This window comes from Cololabis saira, chromosome 23 (genome assembly GCF_033807715.1).
Source record: "Cololabis saira isolate AMF1-May2022 chromosome 23, fColSai1.1, whole genome shotgun sequence".
NCBI classification, from domain to species: domain Eukaryota; kingdom Metazoa; phylum Chordata; class Actinopteri; order Beloniformes; family Belonidae; genus Cololabis; species Cololabis saira.
In genome coordinates, this window is record NC_084609.1 from 30,709,518 (window position 1) to 30,736,560 (window position 27,043).

A 27,043-nucleotide genomic window follows, 5' to 3' on the forward strand; every position below is an offset into this window, starting at 1 on the left:
TCTGGTAAAGAGGTATGTTAATTTAAGTTATTATTTAGTTGATAAAAAACCTTAATGATTGGTATACCAGATTTTGCTTAAAGCAACATTCCATGTGTAGGTACCAGCAGGCTGGTGTGGATCCTCCTCTTGTGCTGTATGTGGACTGTGGGTGCTGTGCTGCGAAGGCTGACTCCACAAAACTGAAGGCGAGGTTCAGTGGTTGGGCGAGGCTCATCGTCAGACTTGACATCTGGCATTTTATGCGGCGAATGGCCATCGGATGCAGCACCGATGCCCATCAGTTGTACCCACTCTTCATGCAACGCCTCTCTGCATGCATTTTTGAGTGGGATGCAACTGATTTGGCACTGCTGCGGCTGGCCAAGAAACAGCAGCTTCAATCACAAGACATCCCTACTGACAATGTGGACAGGTATATTACATATACACAAACACTGGTTTTATCGCAATGGTACTGTGTCTTATACTTATTTATTCTGTCTGTTGGTCTAGGCATATCCACAAGAACGAGTTGGCACTTCACTGCCGGCGGAGGACAAGGGGAGAGGAAACCACAGTACAGCTGTTGGAGGAGCTGTTGCAATCGCTCTCGAGTCAACAAGGCAACGACTCTACGGGCGTACCGTTGTTTGACTCGGAGCGAATGGAGCACATTTGGCGAGTTCAAAAAAAACACGTCAAGTGCATCCAGGACCCAACCGGTGTACAGCTCTACACCAAGACAGGCGAGCTATCAAAAGGAGGTGTGCGGCTCCCAGTGTACAGGTGTGCGAGAGGCTCCACATCCTTGGAGTCGTTCCATCTGCATTTAGCTCGCTTCATTCCAGGTTTGTGTCTGACAAGTGTTATATTTTTCGTAGCTTAAAAGTGTCCCACATCGTAATCGAGGATGTTTCATTTATGATATTTCCATGTACATTCAGGGACCAGTGCCAACAGCCTGAATTTTCAGGCTTACCTGCTGGAAGGGCTTCACAGATGGAACCAGGACCGTCGTGTTGCTGCACTCTCCAAAGAGCCATCTGCGCTGAGGTGCTACTCCAGTGACCTGGTGCACTGTGTCAACAGAAACTACCAACGGCTGTTTGGCAGAAAGGTGGTACAGGAGTTTACTCCTCCCGCCCCTTACACTGGTAAGAATGCTGTAAAACATTTAATGTTAATTTAATGAAGAGTTTTCAGTATTTATTGTGAACTTATTACTTGAACTGTGTCCATTGTGCAGTCATTATATTACATTTGACATGCATGACATTAATATTACTATGAAATACTCAAATACTGCATCTGTCTTGCCGGGGAATTTTATTTCATTGAACTGCTTAAGGAATTTCCCTTTATTGTGCCCAACTCATCGTATTTCTACTTTCAGGTGAGCTCATAGGGGTTCAGTATCTGTTCCGGCAGACTGGCAAGGCTCTGCAGGATATGAACCCTGACTCAATGGAGACTGGCCAGTTAGTTGAGGAACATGATGTGGAGGCACTGGAGGAAGATGAGGGCGTTGCAGACATGGCAGAGGACCCCACAGTGCCAGACTTGGAGTTGAGAGAGGATCCAGTTTCTCCTGCTACTCGCGGGCGCAGCAGCTCCTTGTCACCAGGCAGCCCTGGACCCACGTCGCTCTCCCTGGCACCACCAACACCAGCACCCAGCCTCCCCCTGGCAGTACCTGGCACACCTCTGGCAGTACCTGGCACACCCCTGGCACCACCAACAGTACCTGGCACACCCCTGGCACCACCAACAGTACCTGGCACACCCCTGGCACCACCAACAGTACCTGGCACACCCCTGGCACCACCAACAGTACCTGGCACACCCCTGGCACATCAAGCTCCTGCCACATCCACCCAGGCAACTAGCTCCAGCTTGGCATCCAGCAACCCTCAGCATGTTCGTCTGTCTGAGGATGAGGATATGGTAAGTGATGCTTTTATGACACAGTCATGCATTCTGTATGACTTTGCATACAGAATTTATTTTATTAAAATAACCTCAATGTCAGGGATCATCATTAATTGAATTCCTTAAAAGTTTTATGTTATTTCACTGATATTTTCTGTGTAATGTTTAATATTAATCTATATTTTGTAACTATTTCTGCAGGCCGTTGATGACCACAATGTGCCAGGATACCAGCACGTTGACAGGCTGGCAGAGTACCTGGTAGAGCTGCGGAATGAGACCTCTCTCTGTCTGACCAACAAGCAGGCAGACACCATCATACACCTGTGGGAAAGTCTGGACAGCAGAGACAAGTCCCGGGTGGTGTATGCAGCGAGGCATCAGGAGCGACTCTTGAGTGGACGTTTCAGGACGCCAAAAAAGCCCTCAGCGACACCAGGAGTGGAGAGCACCACACGCTGCTTCCTTGGTGCGTCTAGTGCGCCTGCTCAGTGGCCAAATTGTTGTCGTCTGGTGGAGTGCATCTTCATCAGGCTCTGCACTCTCTTCCCTTCCCCAAAGAAGAAGAAGAAAAGGCCTGAAGCTGAGTCATCTTGGTCACAAGTTTTGCAGGCGTACAGGCATATCCGACAGCGCGTGGTGGGCAATGCTAGGGTGATGCATGACACTCAGATCCAGCTTGTAGAGGTGAACCAGAGTACTCTAATCAGCTGGTTCCACAGCAGGAGTAAGGGACAGGAGCTGTCTGTGCTGCTACAAGGCACCACGGTCCCACCAGCCATATCTGTTGCTGAAGAGCCTCTTCTTGCTGCAAGACAGCTGCGGGCAGAACCCCTCCCAGCCCATCAGGAGCATCAGTACCACCTACCAGAGAGCACAGTAGGCCAGGCAAAAACAAGGCAGCAGGCAACACGGGCCATCCAGCCTAAAGGCCATGCAACAAGGCAGCTGTTTGCAGCTCCTCCAGGCCGCCCAGGCCCTGCTTTCTCAGCCCCTCCCATTCCTCCTCCCCAAACTCCCTCAGTTTATCGGTTTGTGCTCACAGCTCCACCAGGCACGACCCCACAACCCATGGTCCTGACAACTCCACCACCTGCCACAGCACCCTCTTACAAAAAACGCCCATACCAAAGGACTGTTGAGGCAAATACCTGCAAAAAGTGTGGACAGTTTAGAAATCAAGAAACAGGGCACAGCCAGTGGCGCGGCAGGGTCTATTGCCCACTCACTGAACCCCAAACAAAGGAGCAATGGAAGGAAGAAATGAAAACCAAATTTTCCAAGCAGCCTAAGCCTTTGTAAATGTATATTTTTGTATATATATTTTTGTATATATTTTGTAAATATTATTATATTATAGTTTATTTGGTGTTTACTACTTTTTTTCTCTCTTGTAGATAGTCTTTTTCTACTTTTTATTTCTACTTTTTATATTGCTCTTTTTTATTATTTAACCATTTATGGTTATTTCTATTTTAAATCTTTTGTATAAAGTGTGTGTGTGTTTTTGGCTGCTGCACAACTGAATTTCTCCTCTGGGAGATCAATAAAGTCTACTATTCTATTCTATTCTTTTCTATTCTATTACATTATTACTATTTATTATGTATATTGTTGTATATTGCAGTTTTGTGTGCAACTTCTGAAAAATTAAAAAACGTTCTACAAATGTGCTTGTTGGTCTTTTGTTTATGTGCAAATGTAACATGTGTAATGATATTGTTAATAAATTAAATGTAGACATTATTGTAGGCTAATGGATGAATATAATAACACTATATATCCCTCCATTACCATACTTACTATGTTGGCCCTATATCACCACCTTCTTATGTGACATTGCTTAATTGTGTTTATTTCATTCAATCAACTTGGTACATGAAAAGGTAACTAAACACAAAGCTCTTTAATTATATGTTATCAGCAATTGATAATTAATTAACAACTTTATTGCAGACACAGATCCATATAAAACATAATACAATAAATGATAAAATTGGCTATTTGGATTCATTTAGATCCATTGCATTTGTTGATTCAATTCCATTCAACAGTTGCATAAAAAGTATTCTCAGCGCCCCCTGGATGGACAAGTTGTTGTGGAGACGTCATTTTCAGCCTGTGGGGTCACGTGTTCTTGAAATCCACAGCCTTTCACACATGCACGGGTTCGAATCCCGACCTGTATTTTCAAAAACATGCAAAGACAATGAACAGTGGTATTTATCAGAAGGATGTGCTTGGAAAAGCCGTGCTTTTTTCTTTTTTCTCTCTTTTTTCCTCCTCTTTCTCTTTCTCCCTTTCTTTTCTTCTCCCCCCTTCTCCCCCCTTCTCCCCTTCTTCCCCCATTTCACCTGGCCGATTGTTCCCCAGCCTGAACGCAGCGCCTTCGACCGCTCGGCCATCCTGACAGTTTTTCAGGTATTTCAACAATGTGGAAACGACATTTATTTGCATGAATACAAAATGAAGTTAAACTATACCATTTATAAATTGATGCTCCAACATCCACCAAGAATAATTTTACACTTCATTTGGCTGCATGTGTGTTGAAAATATTGTCAGAAGTGGGATTTGAACCCACGCCTCCACAGGGAGACCAGAAACCTCATTCAAGATGAAGCAAATAGTCAGTCCTTGAGTCTGGCGCCTTAGACCACTCGGCCATCCTGACGGTGCTTCTGGTAGTTCACAAAGTTATCAAGGAAATAAGATGACAATCTTGGTTTCCGAAGACAATTTTAAATGTTGTTTCACCAGGATAGTTTTCCTATTATGAAATAGAGGAAATTTTGGTTTAAAGTTAACAAGTTTATATGGATGGATGGATGGATGGATGGATGGATGGATAGATAGATAGATAGATAGATAGATAGATAGATAGATAGATAGATAGATAGATAGATAGATAGATAGATAGATAGATAGATAGATAGATAGATAGATAGATAGATAGATAGATAGATAGATAGATAGATAGATAGATAGATAGATAGATAGATAGATAGATAGATAGATGTGGATAGGTGTTGGAAGCTGCAGGGGTCTGGTGGTGGAAGTTGCTGGGGCCTGGTAGTGGAAGTTGCTTGGGTCTGGTGGTGAAGCTTATGTGGCCAGGTGTTGGAAGCTGCTGGGGTCTGGTGGTGAAGCTTATGTGGCCAGGTGTTGGAAGCTGCTGGGGTCTTGTAGTGGAAGTCGCTTGGGCCTGGTGGTGGAAGCTGCTTGGGTCTGTTGGTGGAAGCTGCTGGGGTCTGGTGGTGAAGCTGCTGGGGTCTGGTGGTGAAGCTGCTTGGGTCTGTTGGTGGAAGCTGCTGGGGCCTGGTGTTGGAAGCTGCTGGGGTCTGGTGGTGAAGCTGCTGGGGTCTGGTGGTGAAGCTGCTTGTGGTGAAGCTATTGGGGTCTGGTGGTGAAACTGCTTGTGTTGAAGCCATTGGGGTCTTGTGGTGAAGCTGCTGTGGTCTGATGGTGGAAGCTGCTGGGGTCTGATGGTGGGAGCTGCTTGGGCCTGGTGGTGGGAGCTGCTGGGGTCTGGTGGTGGAGCTGCTGTGGTCTGGGGTAGGATTAACTTGTTTTCATAAATTGTTTCTGAATGCCTGTATAAAATGTCAGTAGGTCACATTAACAATGTCAGGAGTGGGATTTGAACCCACGCCTCCAACGGAGACTGCGACCTGAACGCAGCGCCTTCGACCGCTCGGCCATCCTGACAGTTTTTCAGGTATTTCAACAATGTGGAAACGACATTTATTTGCATGAATACAAAATGAAGTTAAACTATACCATTTATAAATTGATGCTCCAACATCCACCAAGAATAATTTTACACTTCATTTGGCTGCATGTGTGTTGAAAATATTGTCAGAAGTGGGATTTGAACCCACGTCTCCACAGGGAGACCAGAAACCTCATTGAAGATGAAGGAAATAGTCAGTCCTTGAGTCTGGCGCCTTAGACCACTCGGCCATCCTGACGGTGCTTCTGGTACTTCACAAAGTTATCAAGGAAATAAGATGACAATCTTGGTTTCTGAAGACAATTTTAAATGTTGTTTCACCAGGATAGTTTTCCTATTATGAAATAGAGGAAATTTTGGTTTAAAGTTAACAAGTTTAGATGGATGGATGGAAGGATGGATGGATAGATAGATAGATAGATAGATAGATAGATAGATAGATAGATAGATAGATAGATAGATAGATAGATAGATAGATAGATAGATAGATAGATAGATAGATAGATAGATAGATAGATAGATAGATAGATAGATAGATAGATGTGGATAGGTGTTGGAAGCTGCAGGGGTCTGGTTGTGGAAGTTGCTGGGGCCTGGTAGTGGAAGTTGCTTGGGCCTGGTGGTGAAGCTTATGTGGCCAGGTGTTGGAAGCTGCTGGGGTCTGGTAGTGGAAGTCGCTTGGGTCTGGTGGTGAAGCTTATGTGGCCAGGTGTTGCTAGCTGCTTGGGTCTGGTGGTGAAGCTTATGTGGCCAGGTGTTGGAAGCTGCTGGGGTCTTGTAGTGGAAGTCGCTTGGGCCTGGTGGTGGAAGCTGCTTGGGTCTGGTGGTGAAGCTTATGTGGCCAGGTGTTGGAAGCTGCTGGGGTCTGGTAGTGGAAGTCGCTTGGGTCTGGTGGTGAAGCTTATGTGGCCAGGTGTTGCTAGCTGCTTGGGTCTGGTGGTGAAGCTTATGTGGCCAGGTGTTGGAAGCTGCTGGGGTCTTGTAGTGGAAGTCGCTTGGGCCTGGTGGTGGAAGCTGCTTGGGTCTGTTGGTGGAAGCTGCTGGGGCCTGGTGTTGGAAGCTGCTGGGGTCTGGTGGTGAAGCTGCTGGGGTCTGGTGGTGAAGCTGCTTGTGGTGAAGCTATTGGGGTCTGGTGGTGAAACTGCTTGTGGTGAAGCCATTGGGGTCTTGTGGTGAAGCTGCTGTGGTCTGATGGTGGGAGCTGCTTGGGCCTGGTGGTGGGAGCTGCTGGGGTCTGGTGGTGGAGCTGCTGTGGTCTGGGGTAGGATTAACTTGTTTTCATAAATTGTTTCTGAATGCCTGTATAAAATGTCAGTAGGTCACATTAACAATGTCAGGAGTGGGATTTGAACCCACGCCTCCAACGGAGACTGCGACCTGAACGCAGCGCCTTCGACCGCTCGGCCATCCTGACAGTTTTTCAGGTATTTCAACAATGTGGAAACGACATTTATTTGCATGAATACAAAATGGAGTTAAACTATACCATTTATAAATTGATGCTCCAACATCCACCAAGAATAATTTTACACTTCATTTGGCTGCATGTGTGTTGAAAATATTGTCAGAAGTGGGATTTGAACCCACGCCTCCACAGGGAGACCAGAAACCTCATTGAAGATGAAGGAAATAGTCAGTCCTTGAGTCTGGCGCCTTAGACCACTCGGCCATCCTGACGGTGCTTCTGGTACTTCACAAAGTTATCAAGGAAATAAGATGACAATCTTGGTTTCTGAAGACAATTTTAAATGTTGTTTCACCAGGATAGTTTTCCTATTATGAAATAGAGGAAATTTTGGTTTAAAGTTAACAAGTTTAGATGGATGGATGGAAGGATGGATAGATAGATAGATAGATAGATAGATAGATAGATAGATAGATAGATAGATAGATAGATAGATAGATAGATAGATAGATAGATAGATAGATAGATAGATAGATAGATAGATAGATAGATAGATAGATAGATAGATAGATAGATGTGGATAGGTGTTGGAAGCTGCAGGGGTCTGGTGGTGGAAGTTGCTGGGGCCTGGTAGTGGAAGTTGCTTGGGCCTGGTGGTGGAAGCTGCTTGGGTCTGTTGGTGGAAGCTGCTGGGGCTTGGTGTTGGAAGCTGCTGGGGTCTGGTGGTGAAGCTGCTTGTGGTGAAGCTATTGGGGTCTGGTGGTGAAACTGCTTGTGGTGAAGCCATTGGGGTCTTGTGGTGAAGCTGCTGTGGTCTGATGGTGGAAGCTGCTGGGGTCTGATGGTGGAAGCTGCTTGGGCCTGGTGGTGGGAGCTGCTGGGGTCTGGTGGTGGAGCTGCTGGGGTCTGGGGTAGGATTAACTTGTTTTCATAAATTGTTTCTGAATGCCTGTATAAAATGTCAGTAGGTCACATTAACAATGTCAGGAGTGGGATTTGAACCCACGCCTCCAACGGAGACTGCGACCTGAACGCAGCGCCTTCGACCGCTCGGCCATCCTGACAGTTTTTCAGGTATTTCAACAATGTGGAAACGACATTTATTTGCATGAATACAAAATGAAGTTACAGTTTTTCTCAGTCGCTTTGGTGCTATTCTCAGATCAGAATGAAAGTTCTCATAACTATTAGTTCAACCTCCACAACATGTAGTCCTTTGTCCACATCATAGTAGCAGTTTCTCCTTCCTCTGAACAAATTGCAAATGCTTTTGGACATGTATCAGTCGCTCTCATACAATTCTCTGCTGTTTTACAACATTATCATTTGTTTATGTCATGTCAGTCAAAATGAACTATACTTATGGACGCTGAATAGTCATTTCCTAAAAAACTAATAGTCCTCATTTCATTGCTTTAGTCATTACATACAAAATTGTTGAACAAGTTATCAAATTGTGTCAAGCTAATTTACTGTAATACCTTTGGTCCATATAATACACAACACCTGCTCACTTTTTTAGACTCTCTTTACAGGGATATAATCCCCGAGAATGAGAGGGGTTGAGGCCAACAGAGCAATTATGTCGTTGTATGGGATAATGTCCGTTTTCACCTTTCACCTCTGGTCAGGCAGTGGTTTGCTGCACATGATGACAAGATGCTGGTCGAGTATCTCCCTCCCTACTCCCCATTCCTTAATCCGATTGAGGAGTTTTTTTCTGCTTGGAGGTGGAAGGTTTATGACCGGCGTCCACATACACAAATGGCCCTGCTAGCAGCCATGGATGCAGCATGTGACGACATCACAGCAGATTCATGCAGAGGGTGGATTCGCCACTCCAGAAGATACTTTCCTCGTTGCATTGCAAGGGATGATATCCGTTGTGATGTAGATGAAAATATGTGGCCAGACAGACAGGAACGTCTGGATGTGCCAGAATGATTTACTGTACCTATGTTCAGTTAGAATATGTACTGCTATAGTGTATTGTTCACATTTGTGCACAGCTTTACCAAAAAGGTGTTTCTTATGTTTGTTCTACAGTAAATTAGTGACTGTAGTGTATTTTTCTTTTGCACAATGCTGTAGAATTGCAAAGAGCATACAGTAAAAATGTGAAACATACATATTCAGTGTCTTGTACTCAGTTACTCCCCAAACTACAGCAATGTGTAACTTTACTGTAGTTTTCAAATGGCTGTACAAGTAGTGTATAGTTCTGCCTTGAGCATTTTCAGGTAGTGTCACCAAGTCCTGACCTTTTTTTTTACATTAGAAAACTCTTAGCGAATATAGTGTCCTAATGAAAACATGACAAAGCCATTTGACTATCATGCTCATAAACGATGGTGACAGGACTTCTCATTTTGACGACACTGACAGTTTCATTGACATGAGTACTTGCTTTTGAGGGATAGACAATCCATTTTGAGCAAGTGACGCGCTTTTGCAGGTCATCCACTAGGTTTTGCAGTTTGTGATAATTGTTCTGAGAAATGCACTAAGTGTTGTGCAAATGTTAAGAGTGATCTGAGAATAGCACCAAAGCGACTGAGAAAAACTGTAAACTATACCATTTATAAATTGATGCTCCAACATCCACCAAGAATAATTTTACACTTCATTTGGCTGCATGTGTGTTGAAAATATTGTCAGAAGTGGGATTTGAACCCACGCCTCCACAGGGAGACCAGAAACCTCATTGAAGATGAAGGAAATAGTCAGTCCTTGAGTCTGGCGCCTTAGACCACTCGGCCATCCTGACGGTGCTTCTGGTACTTCACAAAGTTATCAAGGAAATAAGATGACAATCTTGGTTTCTGAAGACAATTTTAAATGTTGTTTCACCAGGATAGTTTTCCTATTATGAAATAGAGGAAATTTTGGTTTAAAGTTAACAAGTTTAGATGGATGGATGGAAGGATGGAAGGATGGATACATAGATAGATAGATAGATAGATAGATAGATAGATAGATAGATAGATAGATAGATAGATAGATAGATAGATAGATAGATAGATAGATAGATAGATAGATAGATAGATAGATAGATAGATAGATAGATAGATAGATAGATAGATAGATAGATAGATAGATAGATAGATAGATAGATAGATGTGGATAGGTGTTGGAAGCTGCTGGGGTCTTGTAGTGGAAGTCGCTTGGGCCTGGTGGTGGAAGCTGCTTGGGTCTGGTGGTGAAGCTTATGTGGCCAGGTGTTGGAAGCTGCTGGGGTCTGGTAGTGGAAGTCGCTTGGGTCTGGTGGTGAAGCTTATGTGGCCAGGTGTTGCTAGCTGCTTGGGTCTGGTGGTGAAGCTTATGTGGCCAGGTGTTGGAAGCTGCTGGGGTCTTGTAGTGGAAGTCGCTTGGGCCTGGTGGTGGAAGCTGCTTGGGTCTGGTGGTGAAGCTTATGTGGCCAGGTGTTGGAAGCTGCTTGGGTCTGGTAGTGGAAGTCGCTTGAGTCTGGTGGTGAAGCTTATGTGGCCAGGTGTTGCTAGCTGCTTGGGTCTGGTGGTGAAGCTTATGTGGCCAGGTGTTGGAAGCTGCTGGGGTCTTGTAGTGGAAGTCGCTTGGGCCTGGTGGTGGAAGCTGCTTGGGTCTGTTGGTGGAAGCTGCTGGGGCCTGGTGTTGGAAGCTGCTTGTGGTGAAGCTATTGGGGTCTGGTGGTGAAACTGCTTGTGGTGAAGCCATTGGGGTCTTGTGGTGAAGCTGCTGTGGTCTGATGGTGGAAGCTGCTGGGGTCTGATGGTGGAAGCTGCTTGGGCCTGGTGGTGGGAGCTGCTGGGGTCTGGTGGTGGAGCTGCTGTGGTCTGGGGTAGGATTAACTTGTTTTCATAAATTGTTTCTGAATGCCTGTATAAAATGTCAGTAGGTCACATTAACAATGTCAGGAGTGGGATTTGAACCCACGCCTCCAACGGAGACTGCGACCTGAACGCAGCACCTTCGACCGCTCGGCCATCCTGACAGTTTTTCAGGTATTTCAACAATGTGGAAACGACATTTATTTGCATGAATACAAAATGAAGTTAAACTATACCATTTATAAATTGATGCTCCAACATCCACCAAGAATAATTATACACTTCATTTGGCTGCATGTGTGTTGAAAATATTGTCAGAAGTTGGATTTGAACCCACGCCTCCACAGGGAGACCAGAAACCTCATTGAAGATGAAGGAAATAGTCAGTCCTTGAGTCTGGCGCCTTAGACCACTCGGCCATCCTGACGGTGCTTCTGGTAGTTCACAAAGTTATCAAGGAAATAAGATGACAATCTTGGTTTCTGAAGACAATTTTAAATGTTGTTTCACCAGGATAGTTTTCCTATTATGAAATAGAGGACATTTTGGTTTAAAGTTAACAAGTTTAGATGGATGGATGGAAGGATGGATGGATGGATGGATGGATAGATAGATAGATAGATAGATAGATAGATAGATAGATAGATAGATAGATAGATAGATAGATAGATAGATAGATAGATAGATAGATAGATAGATAGATAGATAGATAGATAGATAGATAGATAGATAGATAGATAGATAGATGTGGATAGGTGTTGGAAGCTGCAGGGGTCTGGTGGTGGAAGTTGCTGGGGCCTGGTAGTGGAAGTTGCTTGGGCCTGGTGGTGAAGCTTATGTGGCCAGGTGTTGGAAGCTGCTGGGGTCTTGTAGTGGAAGTCGCTTGGGTCTGGTGGTGAAGCTTATGTGGCCAGGTGTTGCTAGCTGCTGGGGTCTTGTAGTGGAAGTCGCTTGGGCCTGGTGGTGGAAGCTGCTTGGGTCTGTTGGTGGAAGCTGCTGGGGCCTGGTGTTGGAAGCTGCTGGGGTCTGGTGGTGAAGCTGCTTGTGGTGAAGCTATTGGGGTCTGGTGGTGAAACTGCTTGTGGTGAAGCCATTGGGGTCTTGTGGTGAAGCTGCTGTGGTCTGATGGTGGAAGCTGCTGGGGTCTGGTGTTGGAAGCTGCTGGGGTCTGGTGGTGAAGCTGCTGGGGTCTGGTGGTGGAGCTGCTGTGGTCTGGCGTAGGATTAACTTGTTTTCATAAATTGTTTCTGAATGCCTGTATAAAATGTCAGTAGGTCACATTAACAATGTCAGGAGTGGGATTTGAACCCACGCCTCCAACGGAGACTGCGACCTGAACGCAGCGCCTTCGACCGCTCGGCCATCCTGACAGTTTTTCAGGTATTTCAACAATGTGGAAATGACATTTATTTGCATGAATACAAAATGAAGTTAAACTATACCATTTATAAATTGATGCTCCAACATCCACCAAGAATAATTTTACACTTCATTTGGCTGCATGTGTGTTGAAAATATTGTCAGAAGTGGGATTTGAACCCACGCCTCCACAGGGAGACCAGAAACCTCATTGAAGATGAAGGAAATAGTCAGTCCTTGAGTCTGGCGCCTTAGACCACTCGGCCATCCTGACGGTGCTTCTGGTAATTCACAAAGTTATCAAGGAAATAAGATGACAATCTTGGTTTCTGAAGACAATTTTAAATGTTGTTTCACCAGGATAGTTTTCCTATTATGAAATAGAGGAAATTTTGGTTTAAAGTTAACAAGTTTAGATGGATGGATGGAAGGATGGATGGATGGATGGATAGATAGATAGATAGATAGATAGATAGATAGATAGATAGATAGATAGATAGATAGATAGATAGATAGATAGATAGATAGATAGATAGATAGATAGATAGATAGATAGATAGATAGATAGATAGATAGATAGATAGATAGATAGATAGATAGATAGATAGATAGATAGATGTGGATAAGTGTTGGAAGTTGCTTGGGCCTGGTGGTGAAGCTTATGTGGCCAGGTGTTGGAAGCTGCTAGGGTCTGGTAGTGGAAGTCGCTTGGGTCTGGTGGTGAAGCTTATGTGGCCAGGTGTTGCTAGCTGCTTGGGTCTGGTGGTGAAGCTTATGTGGCCAGGTGTTGGAAGCTGCTGGGGTCTTGTAGTGGAAGTCGCTTGGGCCTGGTGGTGGAAGCTGCTTGGGTCTGTTGGTGGAAGCTGCTGGGGCCTGGTGTTGGAAGCTGCTGGGGTCTGGTGGTGAAGCTGCTTGTGGTGAAGCTATTGGGGTCTGGTGGTGAAACTGCTTGTGGTGAAGCCATTGGGGTCTTGTGGTGAAGCTGCTGTGGTCTGATGGTGGAAGCTGCTGGGGTCTGATGGTGGAAGCTGCTTGGGCCTGGTGGTGGAGCTCCTGTGGTCTGGGGTACGATTACCTTTTTTTCATAAATTGTTTCTGAATGCCTGTATAAAATGTCAACAGGTCACATTAACAATGTCAGGAGTGGGATTTGAACCCACGCCTCCAACGGAGACTGCGACCTGAACGCAGCGCCTTCGACCGCTCGGCCATCCTGACAGTTTTTCAGGTATTTCAACAATGTGGAAACGACATTTATTTGCATGAATACCAAATGAAGTTAAACTATACCATTTATAAATTGATGCTCCAACATCCACCAAGAATAATTTTACACTTCATTTGGCTGCATGTGTGTTGAAAATATTGTCAGAAGTTGGATTTGAACCCACGCCTCCACAGGGAGACCAGAAACCTCATTGAAGATGAAGGAAATAGTCAGTCCTTGAGTCTGGCGCCTTAGACCACTCGGCCATCCTGACGGTGCTTCTGGTAGTTCACAAAGTTATCAAGGAAATAAGATGACAATCTTGGTTTCTGAAGACAATTTTAAATGTTGTTTCACCAGGATAGTTTTCCTATTATGAAATAGAGGAAATTTTGGTTTAAAGTTAACAAGTTTAGATGGATGGATGGAAGGATGGATGGATGGATGGATGGATGGAAGGATGGATGGATGGATGGATGGATGGATGGATGGATGGATGGATGGATGGATGGATGGATAGATAGATAGATAGATAGATAGATAGATAGATAGATAGATAGATAGATAGGTGTTGGAAGCTGCAGGGGTCTTGTAGTGGAAGTCGCTTGGGTCTGGTGGTGGAAGCTGCTGTGGTCTGATGGTGGAAGCTGCTGGGGCCTGGTGGTGGGAGCTGCTGGGGTCTGGTAGTGGAGCTGCTGTGGTCTGGGGTAGGATCAACTTGTTTTCATAAATTGTTTCTGAATGCTTGTATAAAATGTCAGTAGGTCACATTAACAATGTCAGGAGTGGGATTTGAACCCACGCCTCCAACGGAGACTGCGACCTGAACGCAGCGCCTTCGACCGCTCGGCCATCCTGACAGTTTTTCAGGTATTTCAACAATGTGGAAATGACATTTATTTGCATGAATACAAAATGAAGTTAAACTATACCATTTATAAATTGATGCTCCAACATCCACCAAGAATAATTTTACACTTCATTTGGCTGCATGTGTGTTGAAAATATTGTCAGAAGTGGGATTTGAACCCACGCCTCCACAGGGCGACCAGAAACCTCATTGAAGATGAAGGAAATAGTCAGTCCTTGAGTCTGGCGCCTTAGACCACTCGGCCATCCTGACGGTGCTTCTGGTAGTTCACAAAGTTATCAAGGAAATAAGATGACAATCTTGGTTTCTGAAGACAATTTTAAATGTTGTTTCACCAGGATAGTTTTCCTATTATGAAATAGAGGAAATTTTGGTTTAAAGTTAACAAGTTTAGATGGATGGAAGGATGGATGGATGGATGGATGGATGGATGGATGGATAGATAGATAGATAGATAGATAGATAGATAGATAGATAGATAGATAGATAGATAGATAGATAGATAGATAGATAGATAGATAGATAGATAGATAGATAGATAGATAGATAGATAGATAGATAGATAGATAGATAGATGTGGATAGGTGTTGGAAGCTGCAGGGGTCTTGTAGTGGAAGTCGCTTGGGTCTGGTGGTGAAGCTTATGTGGCCAGGTGTTGGAAGCTGCTGGGGTCTGGTAGTGGAAGTCGCTTGGGTCTGGTGGTGAAGCTTATGTGGCCAGGTGTTGCTAGCTGCTTGGGTCTGGTGGTGAAGCTTATGTGGCCAGGTGTTGGAAGCTGCTGGGGTCTTGTAGTGGAAGTCGCTTGGGCCTGGTGGTGGAAGCTGCTTGGGTCTGTTGGTGGAAGCTGCTGGGGTCTGGTGGTGAAGCTGCTTGTGGTGAAGCTATTGGGGTCTGGTGGTGAAACTGCTTGTGGTGAAGCCATTGGGGTCTTGTGGTGAAGCTGCTGTGGTCTGATGGTGGAAGCTGCTGGGGTCTGGTGTTGGAAGCTGCTGGGGTCTGGTGGTGAAGCTGCTGGGGTCTGGTGGTGGAGCTGCTGTGGTCTGGCGTAGGATTAACTTGTTTTCATAAATTGTTTCTGAATGCCTGTATAAAATGTCAGCATGTCACATTAACAATGTCAGGAGTGGGATTTGAACCCACGCCTCCAACGGAGACTGCGACCTGAACGCAGCGCCTTCGACCGCTCGGCCATCCTGACAGTTTTTCAGGTATTTCAACAATGTGGAAATGACATTTATTTGCATGAATACAAAATGAAGTTAAACTATACCATTTATAAATTGATGCTCCAACATCTACCAAGAATAATTTTACACTTCATTTGGCTGCATGTGTGTTGAAAATATTGTCAGAAGTGGGATTTGAACCCACGCCTCCACAGGGAGACCAGAAACCTCATTGAAGATGAAGGAAATAGTCAGTCCTTGAGTCTGGCGCCTTAGACCACTCGGCCATCCTGACGGTGCTTCTGGTAGTTCACAAAGTTATCAAGGAAATAAGATGACAATCTTGGTTTCTGAAGACAATTTTAAATGTTGTTTCACCAGGATAGTTTTCCTATTATGAAATAGAGGAAATTTTGGTTTAAAGTTAACAAGTTTAGATGGATGGATGGATGGATGGATGGATGGATAGATGGATGGATAGATAGATAGATAGATAGATAGATAGATAGATAGATAGATGTTGGAAGCTGCAGGGGTCTGGTAGTGGAAGTCGCTGATGGTGGAAGCTGCTGGGGTCTGGTGGTGAAGCTGCTGTGGTCTGGGGTAGGATTAACTTGTTTTCATAAATTGTTTCTGAATGCCTGTATAAAATGTCAGTAGGTCACATTAACAATGTCAGGAGTGGGATTTGAACCCACGCCTCCAACGGAGACTGCGACCTGAACGCAGCGCCTTCGACCGCTCGGCCATCCTGACAGTTTTTCAAGTATTGTAACAATGTGGAAATGACATTCATTTGCATGAATACAAAATGAAGTTAAACTATACCATTTATAAATTGATGCTCCAACATCCACCAAGAATAATTTTACACTTCATTTGGCTGCATGTGTGTTGAAAATATTGTCAGAAGTGGGATTTGAACCCACGCCTCCACAGGGAGACCAGAAACCTCATTGAAGATGAAGGAAATAGTCAGTCCTTGAGTCTGGCGCCTTAGACCACTCGGCCATCCTGACGGTGCTTCTGGTAGTTCACAAAGTTATCAAGGAAATAAGATGACAATCTTGGTTTCTGAAGACAATTTTAAATGTTGTTTCACCAGGATAGTTTTCCTATTATGAAATAGAGGAAATTTTGGTTTAAAGTTAACAAGTTTAGATGGATGGATGGATGGATGGATGGATAGATAGATAGATAGATAGATGTTGATAGGTGTGGAAGTCGCTGGGGTCTGATGGTGAAGCTGCTGTGGTCTTGGGTAGGATTAACTTGTTTTCATAAATTGTTTCTGAATGCCTGTATAAAATGTCAGTAGGTCACATTAACAATGTCAGGAGTGGGATTTGAACCCACGCCTCCAACAGAGACTGCGACCTGAACGCAGCGCCTTCGACCGCTCGGCCATCCTGACAGTTTTTCAGGTATTTCAACAATGTGGAAACGACATTTATTTGCATGAATACCAAATGAAGTTAAACTATACCATTTATAAATTGATGCTCCAACATCCACCAAGAATAATTTTACACTTCATTTGGCTGCATGTGTGTTGAAAATATTGTCAGAAGTGGGATTTGAACCCACGCCTCCACAGGGAGACCAGAAACCTCATTGAAGATGAAGGAAATAGTCAGTCCTTGAGTCTGGCGCCTTAGACCACTCGGCCATCCTGACGGTGCTTCTGGTAGTTCACAAAGTTATCAAGGAAATAAGATGACAATCTTGGTTTCTGAAGACAATTTTAAATGTTGTTTCACCAGGATAGTTTTCCTATTATGAAATAGAGGAAATTTCTGTTTAAAGTTAACAAGTTTAGATGGATGGATGGAAGGATGGATGGATGGATGGATGGATGGATGGATGGATGGATGGATGGATGGATGGATGGATGGATGGATGGATGGATGGATGGATGGATGGATGGATAGATAGATAGATAGATAGATAGATAGATAGATAGATAGATAGATAGATAGATAGATAGATAGATAGATAGATAGATAGATAGATAGATAGATAGATAGATAGATAGATAGATAGATAGATAGATAGATAGATAGATAGATAGATAGATAGATAGATAGATAGATAGATAGATAGATAGATACACCTGTTTCTCCTACTTCTGTTTCTTCTCCCCGATCCACTAACTTATTTAGAGGTAGTGAAGAAAAAAGCTTTAGGATGAACATGGTTCCTCTGTTATCTTCTGCATCCCTGATGATGTAGTTCATCTACAACGGATTACAGGATGTACCTCATGCTATATCAACCTTCTCAGGCCTTTTTTTCAGTTAAGGAGTTACAAATTCTCGAAACTCCTCCTTTCTTGACAGTGGCTGACACATCAACACTCTGGAACTGGGAAAAGGTAGAAAATAAAAGAAAAATGTGTGACTACTGTGGGAAGGTTGGTGAACATTGCAGGGACATCCATGATGAAACAATCAGAACAGGACTGGACCAGCACGTTGTGTCAGGAAGAGTTTCCAGGAGAAAACCTTTTCTGTCTGAAAACAACATGGAAGCAGGACTGAGGTCCACAAACCTGCATCTGAACAACCCAGCAGACCTCTGGAACGGCGTCTTTTGTTTGGTCAGATGTCGCAGTGGACAAAAAACCCCAAACTGCAGCTCAGCACCAACAACTGAAATCAAGGGTCCATTTTGTTGCCTTTGGATCAATAACAGGTCCTGGACCTGGTCCAACTTCTACACCTGCCTCCATGTCACCTAAGAAACCAGCAGTTTTGTTTGTTCTAGTTCAGTTAGGGTGCTTTCAGACCTGTGGCCCGTTTGTTTTGTTCCCGATTCAGGGGCTAAATAGATACAGTTGTTTCGTTTTTCGTTTGTGGCGTTTGTGTTCACAAGGCAACCGTTTGTAGCGGTTCAAAGCTGTTAACAGATGCCGTGCACGAACCAACTGTTCTCTCATTGGTCAGAAATGAACGCAGAAGGAGTTTCCTCTTCCTACTCCGGGATAAACAACAACTATGGAGCATCGTAAGCGAGTGTGGCTAGTTTGTTTATGTGTGTTTCTGTGTGCTGTGTGGATGTTCTCACTGCAAATGAGCCGCTCCACGTCTGGAATGGAAGCGAGGCGAGACCACCTCTCCTAGGCATCTCGGCTCACTTGTTTTGTCCTGCATCCGAGCGCGATTGCTGTGTTCACATATACCAAACCAACCGATCTTTACGGGGAAACGCTCCCATTTTCGGAACAACTGCTCCAAGCGGGACAGGTGTGTAAGCACCCATAGTTTCATTGAGGTTCAGTTCTGAAAAGTTTGCAGACTCTCTGTGTTTCGTCAGGGACGAGGAGCATCCAGAATCCGAATGTCCCTGCTGAGTTCTGGCGCTGCATTAGTATGGATGCTGAGTGGAGGAAAGTGTGCTGATGCTGCGACCTCCAGCTGTTATCGCTCCAACTGATGATTAACGTGGAGTAACTAGAAACTCAAGCATGGTAACACACAGGAAAAGTGATGAGACCCCAGAGAGTTGAGGACTGCCTCCTTGTTGTCTAGACACTTTATAGGCCTGAGATCTCGCCTCCTCCTCCAACACTCCCCCACTGTCTCACAAACTGGCCTTCCACCACATGAGCACTTCATCTGCAGGTTAATTTCCATTCTGGGAGCTCAGTGCTACTCGGTCAAAGCCCTGATTGTGTGAATAGCTGATTGAGAAGGAGGAGGAGGAAGAGGAGGAGGAGGAAGTAAGTAAGGACGTAAATTTTATTTATATAGCACCCTTCACAGACAACGGAATGTCACAAGGTGTTTCACAAACAATAAAACAACATCAATCATAACACAAAACACTACAATAAAAGTAGAAATACGATAAAAACAAGACAATACCGATAAAAGCTTCTAGAATGAAAGTACATAAAATCAACATGATGGTCATAAAACAACACTCTCACTACTAATGTTTAAAATCTTGGAGAAACATGTGGGTTCTTAAAAGCATTGATGGAGTCCAGAGAGCATAGAGACGGCGGTCAGATTGTTCCAGAGCTTCGGTGCAACAGCCTGAAAGGAGCAATCTCCTTGCGTCTTAAAGCAGGTACGTGGGACCATGAGTAGGTTCTGGTCACATGACCTCAGCCTCTGAGATGGAGTGTAGGGGCCTAGTAGGTCCTGGAAGTAGGAGGGGGCTGAACATGCAGAGCTCTAAAAGTCAGCACCAAAATGTTAAAGTTAAAACGAAAAGGGACGGGGAGCCAGTGAAGAGTTTTTACAATTGGGGTGATGTGAGCCCTTCTATTTGAGCAGGTCAGCAGCCTCGCTGCAGAGTTTTGCACTTGCTGAAGATGATTCAATTCCATTCAATCAAATTTTATTTGTATAGCGTCTAATACAACAAATGTTGTCTCTAGGCACTTTCCAGAACATGAACATAAATCCCTGAACAATTATTACATAAACAATGGCAGGTAAAATCTCCCCTAGTGGGAGAAAAGCTTTAAGCCAAACAGTGGCAAGGAAAAACTCCCCTTCCCTCCCCTGTAGCATAGGCCTATAGCAGCATGTTGCGGCTTCTCTATCCAAACCTTTGTGAGCCGCTACTGAGCGGGTCAACACAGTCAAAAACAAAGGACAGACGCGGATCCAGCGTCACCTCCAAATGATGCAATTTAATAATAATTCCGCAGATTATACTGTTGCAAAAAGTATCCATCAAAAGACAAAAAAAAGCATCTTAATTTAATTTCTGCAATCTGCCCTTTGCGGTCAAAAAATTGTCCCGCTTCCCACTCTCACACTCTTCCCTTCATCTGCAGGTGTCAATAATCACTAATTAAATCACTGCAGACGCTCTGACACAAGAAAGGCAAGGCAACAAGCAAACAAAAAATGATTCCTTCTGAACTTATCTGTCCATAATATATACAACACAAACAACACCATGCCCCCACAAACCAATTCATACACCTTCTTTCAAATAAAGGATTAGGTAAATAAAGTATAATTAGACTAACCAAGATTAATTTTGGCCTCAACACAGCATATCTAGCACAAACCTATATTTGAGACTAACTATTATAGTTTTGTTCTATAGCTGCAGCTATGACTACTGACTCTAACACACTAGAGTTTACACTACCTAGAGATTTACCAACACCAGCTAGAGGTTTAATGAACTCTAACTATAGGCTTCACTAAACAGAAAGGTTTTCTACGTTTTCTGCATCACTCTGCGAGAGGACTTTCCTAATCTTTGTAATATTATCGAAAACAACACCAAGGTTTCTCACAGTTGCACTGGAAGCCATCGCAACACCATCTAATCCCTTCCTAAGATGCTCTGGACCAAGAATGATAACCTCTGTTTTATCTGAATTTAGAAGCAAGAAATTTCTGGACATCCAGTCCTTGATGTCCCTAAGACATGCCTGAAGTTTAAAGGAGCTTGAGGCAGGATTGAGGCAGGATTTATGAAAAAAATTCGTATACGTTTTAAGTTTTCTAGTAATAATGTCAGATGAAGCGTTCCAAACCAAAAAGAATGAGCCCTCTAGCATATCTGTCCGTTGCCTTGAACCGGCTGTGTGCTGCAAAATGTGCTGCAATTCGGAGGCCGAATTTCCCGCGCTGTCCTGCAGATGTGACGTCACATGACGCTGCATGCAGGTTCTCCCCGTTCTCCCGTGCCGGCTTCGCTGTTGGCTGCAGTACCCCCAACGGCCGTCGTGGTGAAGGGTGGCGCTAGAGAGTCTCATTTCTTAAAAGGAGCCTCATGCTCCTTTAACTAACTGTTCTGTTTCATCCGGCTTCATAGACAAATAGAGCTGCGTATCATCAGCATAGCAATGAAAGTTTATGCCGTGATTCTGGATTATACTTCCCAAGGGCTGCCAAATCCCTCAGTCTTGTTAACAAGATTTCATGATCGACAGTGTCAAATGCCAAGGAAAGATCCAACAGGATCAGAACAGTGCATTTCCCAGATTCTGCAGACATCATAATGCCACTAGATGCCTTGACCAGGGCAGTTTCTGTTAATTGTTAAGAAAACCACTTTCTGTAAGACTTTGGACAGGAATGGGAGCTTTGATATGGGCCTAAAACTACTCAGATCGTTAGGAAGTGGTTCCACAAAGGCATGTTTAAAGGAGCTGGGAAGAATACCAGAGGACAGGGCGGTATTTACCAGCTTAGTAACCATGGGGCCAATGGCATCAAACACTTTTAAAAAGAGTTTACAGGGAAGAGCATCAGATAGATAAAAAGAGGGCTTCATTCTGGTTACCAGCTTGGGTTACCGGATTAAAAGAAGACCAATTATGAGGTGCAGGCTCAACAACAACAACAACAACAACAACAGGACAACAAGACGAGGGGAGAGGAAGTTTAGCCATAATACCCTGGATTTATACTTTATACTTTAAACATGCATTGCTATCAGCTTTGCAGGAAACAGGTGAAGAATGAGCAACAGGATGCAGCAGATGATGCTCACTCTCCCTCCTAATCAATACGTGCAACATGACCATAACAGCTCCTCACAGAGGGTATTTGTTACTAATATCGTTAACGTCGTTCCTGCAGGGCTCCAACACTCCTATGTACTACCTTCAGAAGGGGGTTAGAAATCAATCCAGAACATTTTTCAGACCAGTTCTGGGGTTCATTTAGTTTACTTACACAAAAATGAAGCTGGTAATTCTCACATCCAAGATGAGTGAGTGACGACTTACAAGGTTCATCCAAACAGTTACAGATCTGACAGATCGAGACCCAGCCAGTCAGCAGGAATGTTTCTTGTCATTAAGAAAATCAGTCGTTAAAGTTCGGTTCACATGAACACAGCTAAGATTCACGTGAAGAGCGGAGACCTTAAAATACTCAGCCTTTCTCCTTCTAGAGGCTTATGGTGATTAACTAATAGCTCTGTTGTATCATATTCCATCTTTCAACACATATGTCGCTTTTCCACTAGTACCTACTCAGCCCGACTTGACTCGCCTCGCCTCGGTTTGGTTCTTTTCCACTAGGGGTCTAACGTTCCGAGTAGATAATTTTCTGTATCTACTCTGCCGAGGTTCTAAGCTGCTGAGTCGGCTGTATCTGACATCATCACACTACAGGCCACCGATTGGTCGGGGGGTTGGAGTCAGACGTCTGAGTCAGGAGGAGGAAATCAGAGAAAGAGCGACTCGCGGCTTCTTGTTCATTTTATTCTTCCAGCAATGGCAGCAAAAGTCTGTTTCATGATCCAACTCTGAGGGTCAGATGTTCATAAACCTGGTGCTGAGGAGAGAATTAAAAAGGGATCTAGACGGGCAATAAGGAATGACCAGATCTAACAGGAGATCTGTCTCTTCATAGCTGCTCACGGCTCCAGCTGACTTTTCAGCAGCGCAGAGACAAACTAACAAAAAAAAAGCGTCGCCTTGAAGCTTCTCTCACTCTCATTTTATAACTTGATATCAAACACAGACCCAGCAGCACATCTATCATCTCCTCCAGGTTCTACATCTTTAGTGTTGTTGTCTTCTCCGTTTAGATCACACAATCAAATACGTCACAGCAGCTTCTCCAACCTCCTACTTCTGATCTGGGTATTGAAAAGAAACGAGGGCGAGGTGAGTCGAGTCGGGCTGAGTAGCTACTAGTGTAAAAGCACCAATACAGAACCTCTAAACTAAACTTCAACTCTGCCGTCACCTCTGAGCATCCTCATCATTGGTCATCAGCCTGCGGTTTCCCCATCAGTACCCTCAACTCAACTGGTCCATTTTTGTCTTAACATTCAGACATTTCGTTCTTGGCAAAATTTTATTTTAAGAGGTCCCAGCAGTTTTTATAAGGATTATTATTATAACTTCCACAAACGTCCCAAACTAATCATTGTACATCAACCAGACCTAGTGTCCATACTCCAGCATGACCTCTGACCACTAAAATGACCTCAGTATGTCTCTGGGTGGACGTCAAACAACCAGGTTAATGATCTCAAGAACTAAAGACAGGATTTTTTTCATATTGGCAGCACCCAAACTGGGCTTAACAGGATGGACCTGCTGTAGAGGCTTTAACAGAACCAAAACGTGTTAGTAAACGTAGGGTGTATGAGGTTTATGAAGTTTATTTGTATAGCACAATTCCACACAAGGTAATTCAAAGTGCTTTACATCAACATTAAAAGCGGCAAGACACAATTAAACAGGAAACAACAAATAAAATGAAATAAAATGATAAGAAAAGAGGTAAAATAATAAAAAGCACAAGTTGTTAAAAAGTAAAGGCAGTAGAGTCCAGCAGGTACAGTGGGGAGAACAAGTATTTGATACACTGCCGATTTTGCAGGTTTTCCCACTTGAAAAGCATGTAGAAGTCTGTAATTTTTATCATAGGTACTCTTCAACTGTGAGTGATGGAATCTAAAAAAAAAATCCAGAAAATCACATTGTATGATTTTTAAGTAATTAATTTGCATTTTAGTGCATGCTTTTTGCTACGTGCTTTTCAAGTGGGAAAACCTGCAAAATTGGCAGTGTATCAAATACTTGTTCTCCCCACTGTACATCTCATTCTTAAAATAGCAAGAATTACGTTTCTATACGGTCAAAACGTACAAAGACCGGGTCAAATACAGTATTACAAAAGTAATCTGTAACAATTTGTACGGTGAATTAAATCAATTTGACAATTCTATGCCACAATGCCTGTTTCCAGGTCTTATTTCACACAACTGACGAGAATTTCGTTTCTATACTTTTAAAGTCTGTCTCTACTCGATACACTGCTCCCGGCTTCATTTGGCTGCTAAGTCTTCAGGTTTCAACTGGAGTCTTGAAATCATCTCGTGATTCAATCAAGTCCTGCTGGAACCGACATGTTTGGACGGGTGTACCGAAACACGCTGAGCTGGAATCAGACCCACACATCCCCTCTCATCCCTGTCAGGACTCAGCTCTGATTGGCCAGGATCTAATTGTCATTGAGCCTTCAGGACTTGGGACTGTTTTCACCACAAGAGGATCCGAAAGCAGGAATCGTCCCTCTGGAGCATCTGCCGCCCTGACAGGTGGAATAAATCACCCGCTCCGCTGCAGTCTGTGGATTCAGGGCCATATCCTGAGAGGACTGCAGCTCTCTGGTCCGGGAATGCAGCTAATAGAACAGAAAAACACCTGCGAGCAGTTTATATATAACACAGGCGCCTACGTTTTATAGAGCAGGTTTGGTGTTTGTGGAGAAGCTTCCACGGATCTGTTCTGCAGCCTGACCTGCTGTGACAAGTGGCCCCTCAGTCCGTTTCCAGAGGGCCTCCTGGGACTGCTGCTGCAGCTTTTCTATTTACCGTGGTCGTACTTCCACCTCTCAGGTGACAGACGGCAGGACTGGGGGCTCTGGAAACGCCTCAGGCAGCAGCAGGAGCACAGACAACATATCTGATATTTCTTCAACATAGGAATGAATAATGAAAGCTGCGTCCCTGCAGACATTCACTGTTACAGCTGCATCATCCATCAAGCATTTTCTTTCTCCCCAGTGATCTGCCCTGCAGAGATGAGTTGCAGTAACTTTGCAGTTTCTTCACCGATCTGCTGAATATGTAATGACCAGAGCAATTCATATCAAGTTTTCCGTGGAACAAGGTTTTACAAGGTCATAGTGGTCATTACAGGAACGCAGCGGGGAACCTTCAGGACCTTCTACGCCTTCAGAGAAGCCTAAAGTATTCAATAAAAAATCTTTTTTTTTATTCCTATCTCATTTAATTTAATACAATATATTTGACAGATAGTCTCTCATCTATGATCTAAAATTAAGTTTACTGTCAAGTTCATGTCCTGAAAACCTGTTATCCAATCAGAATGGTCTGTCTCTATTAAGGCCTGGTTAGCTGCTCATTCATTGGTTAGGAAGCTAGCTGAAACAGAACCGTGGACATCAAGGACTGGATGGCCACAAATCTTTTGCTTCTAAATTCCGATAAAACAGAGGTTATTATTTTTGGTCCCAAGCATTTTAGGAAGGGATTAGATGGTTTTGTGCTACTTTGAGAAAACTTGATGTTATTTTCTATAAGGATTTGTCGTTTAAACCGTATATTAATCAGGTTTGTAAGACAGACGTTTTTCCATCTCCAAGACCTGATAGTGCCTTATGTTCCTAACTAGAGGTGTAACGATACACTAATCTCACGATATGGTACGATACACGATACTGAGGTCACGATTACGATACGATATTATAGCAGTATTTTTTTTAACAACCTTGAATGAGGAACATATGACTGGAAAAAATGGTCTTTTATTTGAAAGACACAAAATACAAAACAATGCTGTGTGTTTGCCCTATTGTTACAGTTTGTAATGCTTTATAACTGTTTAAGTTTTAAAGAGAAAGCCAGGCCAACCATTTTCCACAAACTGAACTAAAAGTAAATGTCAGGTTTGCATTATGCATCTTCATACAAGTACAAATATTTTACCACAAACTGAATAGTTTCTCTCATGTATGATTTTACTTTTTTCTTTTCCAGAAATTTAACAACTAAAATTAAATAAATAAATAAAAGTAAATAAATACATACAATTTTACATCATAAAAAAGATTGATTCATGCTCACCTTATAAGTGTAAGAGGAGATTTATTTTTGTTAAGAAGGTTATTTTGGTAATTCAGGGTTCATTATTTTATAAATATATTCTTTATATTCTGATGTAAATCAGGGACTATAATGACACTAGTCAGTTTATCTGTAGTGATTAGTCTGTTTTAGATTGGGCGGAGTGATACGCCACAGTACGGCACTAGGTGCTGTGTTGATGTTCTAAAATCCTACACTGTTGAGGGACATTAAAGTACACTGGAACTCAGCAGAAGTTGTCCCCGTGTTTATCCTACTCACCACCCCAAAAAGGTTTAATTTAATAAGGTAAGGCTTAACTCTACACCAGCCTTACATAAGTAAAAGTTCAGAGCTCAAAACGGGACCGCAAAACGGGACTAGTTTCTTCTGAGCGGAGGAAGATTTTGGTCCGCGGGTCGAGGCGCGGCCTTCACGCGTGGTCGGATGCGTGTTACTGGTCAACACAATAGATTAATATTAATAGCCCAATATCGCAATACAGTTTGTCACCTCCACGACACGCTTCGGGACATTTTTGTATCGCAAAATTTCGTGGCATGATATATTGTTACCCCCCTATTCCTAACAGAGCTCTCCGTTCTCAGAGTGCAGGTTTAGTCATAGATCCTAGAGGATCCAAATGTAGATTTGGAAGATGGGTCTTCAGCTACCAGGCACCATTACTATGGAACCAACTTCCAATCTGGGTTAAGGAGGCTGACACTGCCCTCACCTTTAAAACCAAACTTAAAACATTTCTGTTTAGTAAAGCTTTAGTAAAGTTAGTGTAAACTCTAGTGTGTTTAGGGCCAGTAGTCATAGCTGCAATCATAGGACAAGACTAATACAGTTCTTCTCAAACATAACTTCGTTATAGGCCTACAGTATGCTGCAGTGGGACACCAACACGATCAACATGACACTGAGCGGTGCCCATCACCCCTCCTTCTCTTTCCTTTCTCAGTCATTAATTATAAGTATCTCACAGC

At 43.6% G+C, this 27,043-nt stretch overlaps 21 non-coding genes across 21 annotated transcripts; all 21 read right to left on the reverse strand.

Annotated features, from left to right (window-relative positions):
- Positions 1–4,470: 4,470 nt before the first annotated feature.
- On the reverse strand, positions 4,471–4,585 carry trnal-caa (transfer RNA leucine (anticodon CAA)). Its single transcript has 2 exons — positions 4,548–4,585; positions 4,471–4,516 (listed from the first exon to the last, which is right to left on the reverse strand). It is a non-coding gene; the product is annotated as a tRNA-Leu (tRNA).
- Positions 4,586–5,536: 951 nt separating this feature from the next.
- Positions 5,537–5,619, reverse strand: trnal-cag (transfer RNA leucine (anticodon CAG)). Its single transcript has one exon. It is a non-coding gene; the product is annotated as a tRNA-Leu (tRNA).
- A 148-nt stretch (positions 5,620–5,767) lies between these two features.
- trnal-caa (transfer RNA leucine (anticodon CAA)) lies at positions 5,768–5,882 on the reverse strand. Its single transcript has 2 exons — positions 5,845–5,882; positions 5,768–5,813 (listed from the first exon to the last, which is right to left on the reverse strand). It is a non-coding gene; the product is annotated as a tRNA-Leu (tRNA).
- A 1,093-nt stretch (positions 5,883–6,975) lies between these two features.
- On the reverse strand, positions 6,976–7,058 carry trnal-cag (transfer RNA leucine (anticodon CAG)). The gene has a single exon. It is a non-coding gene; the product is annotated as a tRNA-Leu (tRNA).
- A 148-nt stretch (positions 7,059–7,206) lies between these two features.
- trnal-caa (transfer RNA leucine (anticodon CAA)) lies at positions 7,207–7,321 on the reverse strand. The gene is made up of 2 exons: positions 7,284–7,321; positions 7,207–7,252 (listed from the first exon to the last, which is right to left on the reverse strand). It is a non-coding gene; the product is annotated as a tRNA-Leu (tRNA).
- A 709-nt stretch (positions 7,322–8,030) lies between these two features.
- trnal-cag (transfer RNA leucine (anticodon CAG)) lies at positions 8,031–8,113 on the reverse strand. The gene has a single exon. It is a non-coding gene; the product is annotated as a tRNA-Leu (tRNA).
- Positions 8,114–9,701: 1,588 nt separating this feature from the next.
- Positions 9,702–9,816, reverse strand: trnal-caa (transfer RNA leucine (anticodon CAA)). Its single transcript has 2 exons — positions 9,779–9,816; positions 9,702–9,747 (listed from the first exon to the last, which is right to left on the reverse strand). It is a non-coding gene; the product is annotated as a tRNA-Leu (tRNA).
- Positions 9,817–10,936: 1,120 nt separating this feature from the next.
- trnal-cag (transfer RNA leucine (anticodon CAG)) lies at positions 10,937–11,019 on the reverse strand. The gene has a single exon. It is a non-coding gene; the product is annotated as a tRNA-Leu (tRNA).
- A 148-nt stretch (positions 11,020–11,167) lies between these two features.
- Positions 11,168–11,282, reverse strand: trnal-caa (transfer RNA leucine (anticodon CAA)). Its single transcript has 2 exons — positions 11,245–11,282; positions 11,168–11,213 (listed from the first exon to the last, which is right to left on the reverse strand). It is a non-coding gene; the product is annotated as a tRNA-Leu (tRNA).
- Positions 11,283–12,142: 860 nt separating this feature from the next.
- On the reverse strand, positions 12,143–12,225 carry trnal-cag (transfer RNA leucine (anticodon CAG)). Its single transcript has one exon. It is a non-coding gene; the product is annotated as a tRNA-Leu (tRNA).
- Positions 12,226–12,373: 148 nt separating this feature from the next.
- On the reverse strand, positions 12,374–12,488 carry trnal-caa (transfer RNA leucine (anticodon CAA)). Its single transcript has 2 exons — positions 12,451–12,488; positions 12,374–12,419 (listed from the first exon to the last, which is right to left on the reverse strand). It is a non-coding gene; the product is annotated as a tRNA-Leu (tRNA).
- An 861-nt stretch (positions 12,489–13,349) lies between these two features.
- trnal-cag (transfer RNA leucine (anticodon CAG)) lies at positions 13,350–13,432 on the reverse strand. Its single transcript has one exon. It is a non-coding gene; the product is annotated as a tRNA-Leu (tRNA).
- A 148-nt stretch (positions 13,433–13,580) lies between these two features.
- trnal-caa (transfer RNA leucine (anticodon CAA)) lies at positions 13,581–13,695 on the reverse strand. The gene is made up of 2 exons: positions 13,658–13,695; positions 13,581–13,626 (listed from the first exon to the last, which is right to left on the reverse strand). It is a non-coding gene; the product is annotated as a tRNA-Leu (tRNA).
- Positions 13,696–14,198: 503 nt separating this feature from the next.
- Positions 14,199–14,281, reverse strand: trnal-cag (transfer RNA leucine (anticodon CAG)). The gene has a single exon. It is a non-coding gene; the product is annotated as a tRNA-Leu (tRNA).
- Positions 14,282–14,429: 148 nt separating this feature from the next.
- Positions 14,430–14,544, reverse strand: trnal-caa (transfer RNA leucine (anticodon CAA)). Its single transcript has 2 exons — positions 14,507–14,544; positions 14,430–14,464 (listed from the first exon to the last, which is right to left on the reverse strand). It is a non-coding gene; the product is annotated as a tRNA-Leu (tRNA).
- Positions 14,545–15,407: 863 nt separating this feature from the next.
- Positions 15,408–15,490, reverse strand: trnal-cag (transfer RNA leucine (anticodon CAG)). The gene has a single exon. It is a non-coding gene; the product is annotated as a tRNA-Leu (tRNA).
- A 148-nt stretch (positions 15,491–15,638) lies between these two features.
- On the reverse strand, positions 15,639–15,753 carry trnal-caa (transfer RNA leucine (anticodon CAA)). Its single transcript has 2 exons — positions 15,716–15,753; positions 15,639–15,684 (listed from the first exon to the last, which is right to left on the reverse strand). It is a non-coding gene; the product is annotated as a tRNA-Leu (tRNA).
- Positions 15,754–16,131: 378 nt separating this feature from the next.
- trnal-cag (transfer RNA leucine (anticodon CAG)) lies at positions 16,132–16,214 on the reverse strand. Its single transcript has one exon. It is a non-coding gene; the product is annotated as a tRNA-Leu (tRNA).
- Positions 16,215–16,362: 148 nt separating this feature from the next.
- trnal-caa (transfer RNA leucine (anticodon CAA)) lies at positions 16,363–16,477 on the reverse strand. Its single transcript has 2 exons — positions 16,440–16,477; positions 16,363–16,408 (listed from the first exon to the last, which is right to left on the reverse strand). It is a non-coding gene; the product is annotated as a tRNA-Leu (tRNA).
- A 312-nt stretch (positions 16,478–16,789) lies between these two features.
- On the reverse strand, positions 16,790–16,872 carry trnal-cag (transfer RNA leucine (anticodon CAG)). Its single transcript has one exon. It is a non-coding gene; the product is annotated as a tRNA-Leu (tRNA).
- A 148-nt stretch (positions 16,873–17,020) lies between these two features.
- On the reverse strand, positions 17,021–17,135 carry trnal-caa (transfer RNA leucine (anticodon CAA)). Its single transcript has 2 exons — positions 17,098–17,135; positions 17,021–17,066 (listed from the first exon to the last, which is right to left on the reverse strand). It is a non-coding gene; the product is annotated as a tRNA-Leu (tRNA).
- Positions 17,136–27,043: the final 9,908 nt, after the last annotated feature.